The sequence below is a fragment of the Arachis ipaensis genome, chromosome B3, assembly GCF_059453495.1.
Source record: "Arachis ipaensis isolate K30076 ecotype BB chromosome B3, ASM5945349v1, whole genome shotgun sequence".
NCBI lineage: Eukaryota > Viridiplantae > Streptophyta > Magnoliopsida > Fabales > Fabaceae > Arachis > Arachis ipaensis.
The window spans coordinates 29,544,704-29,557,500 of record NC_142438.1 but is presented as its reverse complement, the minus strand read 5'-3'; the positions used below and the strand labels follow the sequence as shown (position 1 = coordinate 29,557,500).

At 23.8% G+C, this 12,797-nt stretch overlaps 1 pseudogene; it reads left to right on the top strand.

Annotated features, from left to right (window-relative positions):
• Positions 1 to 260: 260 nt before the first annotated feature.
• LOC107632783 (UDP-glycosyltransferase 86A1 pseudogene) lies at positions 261 to 2,549 on the top strand (annotated as a pseudogene).
• The last annotated feature ends 10,248 nt before the right edge of the window (positions 2,550 to 12,797 follow it).

The window sequence follows — 12,797 nt, the reverse complement described above, 5'->3', positions numbered from 1 at the left end:
ATCGAATAAGATATTAAAAAAATAAAAAACGTATAGAGAGAATAAAAAATTATAAAATATCTATTTTATGAAATGGATAAAAAATTTAAAAAAAATTAATATTTAAAATTTAAATTAATTTTAATTACTAATATATTTATCTACAAAATAAAAATATATTTTAATTAAAATTTAATTAAATAATATTATTTAAATTAAAAAAAACTGATTAAAACCTAAAAATTAAAAAACAACAAGCATCTTCCAAAAGAAAAAAAAAACCCCAACTTGAAACCAACTGCGGTAAAGGAAACACAAGTTACCGCGTTTATTATGTTAATCAAACATTAATGATGCGCTCTTACAATCCAGATGTCATCATCCTATTGCATGGTCAACACGTAGCCATTTGTAGCCACCACTGGTATAGCCACCAGAGACACAACCATATATATATATATAAGGTAGAAACTGATGTATAGTCAAGTTAATGTGAAAGTGATAGTTAAGATCTGAAAATTGTTAAATAATTTAATGCGATTTGATTAAATTGTATATAATAGTTTATAGTTTATCGTTAATAACTTCGCATAAAATATATGCAACTAAGTTTTTACATAATCAATCACTACTCTATTTATGATGCTCGATGATGATGATTGTCGTGATTTTTTTCCTTTCAAAAGAAGTCTAAGATGATAGATAAAAATATACTAATGATTATATCAATTTTTTAATTTTAATTTATGAATATACTATAAACACATAATAAGAAATTTGAGTTCTATTAGCTGATCAACAATATGGGTTTTGCTAAGGAATAATTTTTTTTCTTTAACTAGCAATCAGTCAATAAAATAATTGACAAACAAATATTAAAGAAAATTAAAGAAAGAGAAATTTGAGGAAAAAAAAGAAAGATATTTACTGATTGTTGGCTTTAAGAAATTAGTTTCAATTCTTTTCTCCAACAATATTTAGTCAAAATAGAGACAATATATTGGTTTAAAAAAGTTTGTTATTTACATTTAACTAAAAAATATTAATCTCTTAGACTTTTTTTCTTATACATAATATTTAGTATGAATTCTGGTAGAGAGCCAATGGAGCATTTGTACAATGTGTACAATGGACTATTTATTTGGCCCAATATGAGTTAAAAAATAAACATTCAGGATAAAATACTACTAATTTTTCAAACACAATACACTCATACTATCCAGAATAACCATCCGGATACCAAGGATAATAAACATCTGATATCTTACTGAATTGAACATCCCCAAACTCTCAACATTGTACAGGTATTCTATTGACTCCCTATACTTCCTCATTTAGTATACGTTGGTATTCTCTTATTTTATGTATATGTATAAATATATATAATAAGTTCAAAAAGCTAAGGAAACATTTTTCCTAATATCACCACATAAACTCAAAGTACAGTACGCACTTATTGCATAGCGAAGTCGTCATCTATTGTCACTTTTCACATGCTTCTTTTTCTATATTTTGTTTTGTCTCTTTGTAACCATGTTCGTTAACTTCATTCCTTTAATTTATATGAACACTTCCCAGTTCACATGGTGCATTGTGGCCAACAATTACGTGTATTATTAATCATTTCTTCATATTGAAAGTATTTGACCATTTTAAGGAAAAAAAAAAAGGAACTTTTTGTTTTCTTCAGACATGAGGAAAGATTCCATTGACTACTTACCTGGGGTGGAAACAATTGATCCAAAGGACCTAACATCATATCATCAAGAATCAGAAGACACATCCACAATGTTCCACCAATTAATTTCTGCTTCCTTCATTGATGCTAAAGGTGCAGATTTTGTGCTATGTAACACAGTTCAAGAGCTAGAGCCAAAAGTTATAGCTGCATTACAAACTTATAAGCCATTCTATGCAATACCACCATGGCCACTAGCCTATGGGTCGAGTCAGACTACACCCAATGGCTCAATTCCAAGCCTCATGGTTCGGTCTTGTATGTTTCTTTTGGTAGCCTAGCCCATATGACAGAAGGGTACTTGAGGAAATTGCAAATGGGCTTTTGCTTAGCAATGTCAGTTTTGTTTGGGTGCTTAGGCCCAATGTTGTGGGCTCAGTTGAGGTTGATCCACTGCCCGTTGGATTTCGGGAGGCGATTCGTGACCGTGGGATGGTAATACCTTGGTGTAGTCAAACCCAAGTCTTGGCCCACCCTGCTATTGGAGGATTTTTGACTCATTGGGGTTGGAATTCTATATTAGAAGGCATTTCGTGTGAGGTTCCATTGTTGTGTTTTCCTTTGATGTATTATCAGATTACCAATAGAAAACAAGTGGTGGATTATTGGAAGGTTGGGATTAATTTAAAGTGATCCAACGGTGATTGCGAAGGAGGAAGTCTCGAAGAATGTTAGCCGCTTGATGGGCGGACCTTTAGGAGACCAACTAAAGACTACAATCAAAGAGATCAAGAAAAAAATGGAAGATGCACTGAGCCCTAGTGGGTCTTCAGAGAAAAATATGGAATACTTCATCAAAGATCTAAATACCAAATCCCATGGCCAATGAGCTTTGAGCCTTTGATCAATTTTCTTAAATAATAAACCAATTATGTATTGGTATATTTTTTTAGTTTAATTTTAATATATTTATAATATAAATAATTTTACTAAATCTTTTAATCAAATTCATACATTCATATAAATTTTAAGTGATAAATTTAAAAATTAATTACTTTTATTGATATATCAATATATGATTAATAATTGACTTTTTTTACATTAACAATTTGTAAAAATTAAAATAATATTTTTATATTAAAATACAAAATATACATTAAAAAATTAAATATATATTTATATACAAATATATAATGACTAATTTTACTGTATAAATAATATTTTTATTTTTTTATGAATAATTTTATCAGCATAATCAACATTTATGTATAGAAATAAGAAATGGTTATTGTTTTATGGATTTTGCTAACATGTGTCATAATAGCACATTTTAAGAATAATAATTTTTTTTTTTATTAAAAATTATTATAAAAATAAATATTTTTACATATTTAATGCATTAAATGCATCAAAAACTTAAAAGATTACTATTAGAATAAAGTACGTTTTTTATCCTTAAATTTTAAAAAATTTTCAAAATTACTTATAATGTTTAATTTGATTTAATTTTATCCTTAATATTTTAATAAATTTTAATTCTATCGTTAATTTATTGCTATTAATTTTTTAACAGTCAATAATTAATTAGTTGTCTTCATTTAAGTGCATTCGAGATACAAATAAATAGTACACATGTAAACCATTAAAATATGGCACTTGTCAACCATTTAAATATTGTTATAAAACAAGTTTAGTCACCCGTGCCATGCACGTGATAAGATTGAAATTATAATTTTAAGTTATTATGTTAAATTTTATTTTAATTATAATAATTTAATTAATAAAAAAATAACTTGTATGCGTTGTTTTTCTTTTCTTAATATAGTGTTAATTGTATTAACTATAAAATAGTTATTTAATCTACTTTTTTCAATAAATCAGGCATATATACTCAATATGACCATAAATAATCTAGTAATACTTAAATCTACCAACAAAGTTTTATATGTTGGTTTACTGTGAAGTAAGAAAATATCAAAATCAGCTCAAAATGAAGAACAATTAACCCGTACCATACCATGCACGTGATAAGATTAAAGTTGTTATTTAAACTTGTATTAACCCATATATGGCACGTGATAAGATTAAAATTATAATTTTAAATTATTTTGTTAAGATTAATTTAAATTATAATAATTTGATTAATAAAAATATAATATGTTATGATTTATTTGTTTTTTCTTAATCTAGTGTTAAATATATTAATCCTAAAATAGTTATTAATTGGTTTTAGTAATTTACTTTCATCAATAAATCAAACATATATACTCAATGTGACCATAAATAACTTAATAATACTTAGACCCACCAACAAATTTTTATATGTTATTTTACTGTCAAGTAAGAACATATCAAAATTAACTCAAAATAAATAATAAATTATTAGAGAATTCTAATGCACAAAATTCTCTAATAAACAATAAAATAATTTAAATCTACTAAAAAACAACTCAACACTTTTTTTTTATGCCTGCAAAGCATATACTTAAAATAATATTATATCAATGTTAGCATACAGTTTTACAATCATCGACCGTATTTACTGTATATGACTCCTTCTTAAAAGTTATTCTACCACGTGTGCAGTCAAAAGATAAATTACTGGACTTTATTTTTCTAAATTATTATAATTATGTATTATTCATTAAATGCTAATTGTAATATTGTAATAAAATTATAATAAAGATATTTTTCTAAAATAATTTAGAAGAGAGAATAGTGCTTTCATTTTGGAGGAAAAATGAATTCATGAGGAATTGTACCTCACTTTTATTAGTTGATAATGTATTAAATATTGATTTTATATAATTATAATAAAAATATTTCTCTAAATTAGTATAAGCATGCACTATTCGTTAAATGTTAATTGTAATATAATTATGATAAATATATTTTTCTAAAATAAATTTAGAAAAGAAAATAATGATTTCATTTTAGAGAAAAAATGAATTCATAAGAAATTAACACCTCACTTTTATTAGTTGGAGAAAAAATTCAATTTTAGTATATTTTGTCATTATTATACATTTTTCTCTAATCATATATCCACCGTTTTCTTTTCTTTGTTTCAACATTTTGAACCTAGGTTTAACTTCTCGTAGTTCTCACTTCTTAGTTATTCTATTAGATGTAGTTGATAACTATTAAAATTCTTCGATTAATATAGGAGAAAAATATATTATTATATGATAGAATTAATATGAGTATATTTTATTATTAAATAAACAAAGTTAATATAAAATAAAATTATACATAAAAAAGCAAAAAAAAAATAATAAAATTAAAATAGCAAAAATGATAAAAATATTATTTTTATAATTTTGTTTTGTCATTTTTATGTATAGAAGATTAGAAAATAGTAAATTTTTAACTAAATTAATTTATATTTGTTGTATTCAATTTAAATAAGTAATAAATTATCTTATTTTAATTTATTTTTTAAATTTATATATCATAAAAATTAAATCAAATAATTAATATACCTAATTTTAAATTGTGTGATACTTAAATATCTATTCAAATCAATTAGTTGATATAATTAATTCATCATAATGAATTATTTTTAATGAGTTAAACAAAATAAAGTAGAAGCATGTTATGTTGATTCTATCATTAAAGGTAAAAATTCGATTTTTATATAATAGAATAGATAGAATAGATAATATAATAGACGGCGAGAAAGAGAAAGATAAACATTTTAGATTCTAAGTTGTTTTATTTAGATGTTGCAATGTGGGTATCACATTATTTTACTTATTCTACCCTATAGACCCTTTTGTAACTTTATTTCAGTATCAATGGAATTTCACTACCTTTGTGTACTAAATTAAAATTCAAAATGAAACTGAAAAAAAAAAAGAGTATAAAATTATTGATTGAAAAACACTCTAAATAATAAAAAGTCAAATTAATTTTAATATTAAATTTATTAATACGGTTTTAATTTTATATAATAGTTATATAATAAATTAGTAAAAGCAAATAGAAGAATGACTTTAACATAAAATTATAATATAATTTATTTATGAAAAAATAATCAATAATTAATATTAATAAATATAAAAACTATCCAAATACTTTCATCAAAAGTATGAGTGGTTAATTATTATTCATTATTAATAATATTTTGTTCATAACAAAAACTGAAAATATTAATAATTCAGATTTAGATTTTAGAAAAATAAACGTATAAGTAACAAATGATCTATTTTATCATGTATATTATAAATCAATTAATTAAACTAACTGATATAATGAATTATAATTAATTAATTGGTATAAATTATAATAAATTATATGATATTAAAAAAATAAAATGAATACAAAAAATAAAAAAGAAATAAAAGAATAGAAGACTACAATAAAATAAATTGAATGTGAGTTTTTTTTTTTTTTACAAATTTTATATCACATCCGCTTCAATAATAATAAATAAAAATACATCAACTTAATATCTAAGAGAAAATGATGAGATAAAATCATAACACAATTCTAAAATAAAAGCTTAAATTAAACCATAATATCATTGCACAACACAAATTAAAAGTAATTTCACACTACAATATACCACACAAATAGGTAAATAACTTAAGCTTAATTACAGATTTTTTACGGATTTTTTTTATTTACGTATACATGATAACACCATGGTCTATAAATATTTAATGGATAATATATCATATTTGCTCTGAATGATGAGCACATGAGTTGAAGAGTGTGTGCTGATTTGTGTCCATGATAGTTACCTTGTGACGACGCCTCATAGGAAGAAAAAGAATTGTTGTAAAAGCTACCCAACGAAAGAGTAATTGGTAAATGAATAATATTTTCTTCTAGTATTTTTATAGTGGTAAAATAAAAACAGAAGGAATAAAATTTTGTATTTTTATATTAGAAATAGAATTTGATATTTATCCTAAAAAAATTAAATAACTAATTAGCTATATTTAAATAAATAAAATAAATTAAATAAAAATATTTTTAAGAATTAACCAAATCAATTAGTCGATAGAAATAATTAGTATAATTAATTTTATTTGATTTATTGAATTCAAAAAAATAAATTAGAAAATAATTGATTGAATTAATTAGTTGATATAATTAATTTATTATAATTGATTGGATTTAATGAATTAAAAAAAATAAATAGAAAACATAGGAGACAATGATTTTTTTAACTAAATTAATATGTATTTATTGTATTTAATCAGTATAAGTAACAAATCATTTATGTTATTATGTACCTTATAAATTAATGAATTAAAATAATTGATATAATAAATTATAATTATTTGATTGATATAAATTATAATAAATCGTGTGATATTTAAATACCTAGTCAAATCAATTAGTTGATATAATTAATTTACTGTAATAAATTGTATTCAATGAGTTATAAAAAATAAATTAAGAAACACGCTAAGAAGTATCCCACACCCATCATGAAGTACAGAAATTCAATTTTTATATAATAAAAATATACATTTTCTATAAGAAATATGATTTGATTCCATTAACTTGCTTATTTTTTTTTAACTTGCCACCTATATTCAGCATGGAATTTTTATTTTTCTAAAATAAATTTAGAAGAGAGAATAGTACTTTTATTTTGGAGAGAAAATAAATTCATTAAAAATTGACACCTCGCTTTCATTAGTTGATAATGCATTAAATATTAATTTTATATAATTATAATAAATATATTTTTCTAAATTAGTATAATCATCCAATATTCATTAAATGTTAATTGTAATATAAATATAATAAAGATATTTTTCTAAAATACATTTAGAAGAGAGAATAGTGCTTTCATTTTAGAAGAAAAATGAATTTATAAAAAATTGTCACATCACTTCAATTAATTAGGAAAAAATACAATTTTAGTATATTAAGTAGAAGTATATTATTATTATGTTTATATTATTATTATTATTATTATTATTATTATTATTATTATTATTATTAAAAATATTTTCGTTTGATAATTGATAAGTAGTTTAATAATATATTAAATATGGATTTTATATAATTATAATAAGGATATTTTCCTAAATTAGTATAATTATGCATTATTCATTAAATGCATTCATTTTGGAGGAAAAATGAATTCATGAGAAATTCATACCTCACTCTCATTAGTTGAGAAAAAACCTAATTTTAATATATTAAGTAGATTATATAAATAGAAATACTTGCTAAGTATATATAAAAGAGGAGATATATAATTATATATAATATAATTGCTATATATGTAACAGATATAAATTGTTATAATTATAGAGACTTACTATAATTATATTAAATTTAATTATGAATATAAATAAATAAAAGTGATAATAATTAATATTATTTTTTTTCTTTTCTATATTTAATATTTACCGTAAATATAAAAAATATTGAGAAAAAAGTAGTTACTGACTTTATTTTATTTTATTTTACGTCATGGATTTCTTTACTAAAATTAATGGAAGAAAAAAAATATTTGTTTATATATCAATCTCAATCACAATAAATAAGATGAATCGATTGAACAACTAACAAATTTAACGGGTAAATATTATTTTCCATTTATGGAAAAAAGGAGGTAATATGCATGCGTATATTAATATAGAAAGAATATATAATCACAACTTTAAAATCTTCAAGAATATTCGATTGTATTATCCTTCAAACCAAAAAATTCATCCTTTATTTTCATTAAATATTTATATTAATTCAATTAGATGAGTGTTTTAATTAAAGAAAAGATTATTATTATTATTATTATTATTATTATTATTATTATTGAATAATAACGATAATTATTATCGTTATTAATATTAAATTGGTTATATATATATATATATATATATATATATATATATATATATATATATTGTTACTTCTACAATTGTGCAATAATATTTTCTTTTATTTGTTAACTAATTAAACTTAGTTATTTATATTAAATATATTTAATGATTACTAAAAATTAATCATATAATTATCATTATTAATAACCAATTTATATTTTTCTAAAATATTATTTTCTATATTATTATTATTATTATTATTATTATTATTATTATTATTATTATTATTAATGTATAGGTCACCATTAAGATAATAACTTGTCACTAATAAAATTTTAGGATAATGAATAAAAAATAGAACTAAAACAATATAATTAAAATAGTTAAAAATATTTCTGATTGATAATTAGGTTAATAATGCATTAATTCTTGATTTTATATAATTATAGTAGAGATATTTTTCTAAATTAGTATAATTATGAATTATTCATTAAATACTAAGTATAATATTATTATATAATTATAATTAAGATAATTTTTTGAAATAAATTTAAAAGAGATTAATATAATTATAATAAAGAGATTATCTTAAATTAGTATAATTATGTATCATTGATTAAATATTAATTATAATACAATTATTTCAATTAAAGATAATTTTTAAAAATAAATTTGAAAGAGAGAAATAGTGCAATCATTTTGGAGGGAAAATGGATTCACGAGGAAATGACATCTCACCATCATAAGTTGGAAAAAAATTCAGTTTTAGTATATTAAGTAGATAGATTGGTATAAATTATAATAAATTATATAACATTTAGAAAGAAAATAAAATGAATAAGAAGAAAATAAAAATAAATAAAATAGATAGAAGAATACAATAAAATAAATTGAATGTGAGAGTTTTTTTTTTGGTACATTTCATATCACATCCGTTCAATAATAATAATAAATAAAAATACGTCAACTTGATATCTAAGAAAAAATGATGAGATAAAATTATAATACAGTTCTAAAGTAAAAGTTTAAATTAGAACATAATAATATCGTTACACAACACATATTGAAAGTAATTTCACACTACAATATACTACAAACAGGTAAATGACTTAAATTTAAATATGAAACATTTTTTATTTATGCATACATGATAACACCATGGTCTATAAATACTTCATAGATAACATATCTTATATAACTCCGAATGATGAGCACGAAAGTTGGAGAGTGTGGTAGTTTGTGTCCACGATAGTTGCCTTCTTGCAACGACGCCTCATGGGAAGAAAAAGAATTGTTGTAAAAGCTATCAAATGAAAGATTTATTGGTAAACGAATGATATTTTCTTCTACTATACATGGTCTTTTATAGTGGTAAAATGAAGATGGAAGGAATTAAATTTTATATTTTTATATTAGGAATGAAATTTGATATTTATTCTAATAAAGTTATTATTATTATCAATATAAATGGGTTAACAACTTGCCACTAATAAAATATATGTTCTCAAATTTAGATTCATATACCACAGGAAGACACTATATATAGACTTTAGTAAAAAAAATAAATATGTAAATTACCTATTATTAAGGTAATTTTTTAATAATGCATTAAATTTTGATTTGATACAATTATAATAAAGATATGTTTCTAAATTAGTATAATTATATATTATTCATTAAATATTAATTACAATATAATTATATTAAAGATATTTTTTATAAAATAATTTAAAAAAATTATTTGATATACGTGAATCGGGTAACAAAGATTTTTTATTATTATTATTACTATATTATTGATATTATTATTATCATTAAAATTATTAAAAGTATTTTTAATTGATAATTGATAAGTAGTTTAATAGTGCATTAAATATTGATTTGATATAATTATAATGAAGATATGTTGCTAAATTAGTATAATTATATATTATTCATTTAGTATTAATTATAATATAATTACAATAAAATAATTTAGAATAGAAAAAAATTTTTATTCGTTTTGGAGGGAAAACGGAGGCATGAGAGATCGACACGTCACCTTTAGTAGTTGGGGGAAAACCCAGTTTTAGTATATTAAGTAGATAACTAAATAAATAAATAAGGAAGAGGTAACAAATAAAATAAAAAAATATAATTAGAGAAAGAGAGAGAAGGGTGTCTTATTGCTTTTATGTATGTAATCAACGGAGCTTTAACCTCCTATTTATACATGTATAAGGTTTCCTTTTTCAAATCCTATTAAATGCATTTTTTCTTGAGAATATTCAACTGCCCATCATAAATGGGCATCCACCTAATTGATCTTATCACAACACTCCTCTTGGATGACCATTTAGGATTATTGTCTCGTTAAAACCTTACTAAAGAAAAACCTAGTAGGAAAAAAACTTAGTGAAGGAAAAAGAGTACAATATCCTTTAGTGATGGGACTGCCTCATTAAAAATTTTGTCAAGAAAAACCCAATGGAAAAAAAACTTGACCAAGGAAAAAAGAGTACAGTCTTCCCTCTTGTCGACATCATTTAATGTCTTGAAATCGGCATATCTCAATCTCATATACCAATCTTTCAAATGAGGATTTTGGGAGTGACTTTGTGAATAAATCTGCCAGATTGTCACTTGAGCGGATCTGTTGGACATCAATTGTCCCTTGATTTTGAAGATCATGAGTGAAGAAGAATTTGGGAGAAATATGCTTTGTTCTATCACCTTTGATATATCTGCCTTTAAGTTGAGCAATACATGCTGTATTATCTTCAAACAGGACAGTTGGAGCTATCTTATGATCAATCAGTCCACATGATGACAGAAAATATTGGATCACACTCCTCAGCCAAAAACACTCGCGACTAGCTTCATGTATCGCTAGTATTTCAGCATGATTAGAGGATGTTGCTGCAATCGTCTGTTTCGTGGACCTCCATGATATAGCTGTACCACCATATGTGAATAGGTCTCCTGTTTGAGATCTCCCTTTATGTGGATCAGATAAATATCCAGCATCTGCATAGCCAACTAATTGTGACTTGGATCCATAGGGATAAAACAATCCCATATCAACCGTTCCCTGAAGATATCGAAAGATTTGCTTGATTCCACTCCAATGTCTTCTGGTTGGAGAAAAACTATATCTTGCTAGTAAATTCACCGCAAATGATATGTCAGGTCGCGTATTATTAGCAAGATACATTAGCGCTCCAATGGCACTAAGATATGGTACTTCAGGACCAAGGATATCTTCATTCTCTTTTTTAAGACGGAATTGATCATTCTCCACATCCAAAGATCTTACGATCATTGGGGTACTCAAGGGATGTGACTTATCCATATAACATATTTTCAAGATAATCTCTGTGTATGTTGTCTGATGAATAAAGATCCCATTTTTTGTATGCTCGATCTGCAGGCCGAGACAAAATTTAGTCTTTCCAAGATCTTTCATCTCAAACTCTTTTTTTAGAGTTTTTATAATTGTTGGAATCTCTTCAGGAGTTTCAATGATATTTAAATCATCAACGTACACAGCTACTATAATGAATCCAGATGCAGTTTTCTTTATGAAAATACACGGGCAAATATCATCATTCTTGAATCCATTTTTGGCCAGATACTCAGTAAGACGATTATACCACATTCGTCCATATTGCTTTAGACCATATAAAGATCTTTGCAATTTAACTGAGTATAACCCTTACGAATATTCATTGGATGGTTTAGATATCTTTAATTCTTTAGGGACTTTCATATAGATATCACGATCTAATGAGCCGTACAAATAGGCTGTTATCACATCCATTAAATGCATATGTAGCTTATGATATGTAGATAAATTGACCAAATAACGCAATGTTATCGCATCCACTATAGGGGAATACGTTTCTTCATAATCTATACTGGGCCTTTGTGAAAAATCTTGTGCCACAAGTCAGGCTTTGTAGCACACAACTTCATTTTTCTCATTTCGTTTTCTCACAAATACCCAACGGTATCCAACAGGTTTTACATCTTCTGGTGTACGGACTACAGGTTCGAAGACTTCACGTTTTGCAACTGAGTCTAATTCAGCCTTCATGACTTCTTTCCATTTTGGCCAATCATTCCTTTGTCGACATTCTTCGACTGATCTTGGCTCAAGATCCTTACTTTCATGCATGATATTTAGTGCCACATTATAGGCAAATATTTCATTGACAATTGTCTTATTTTGGTCCTATTTCTCTCTTGTAAAGACATAATTTATCGAGATCTCATCATTTTCACAATTTTCAGGTACCTGAACATCTTCTGGCGTTAAAACTATATTAGAATTTTGGACAACTGCAGGTGTCTTTACTATGTTTTTTTCA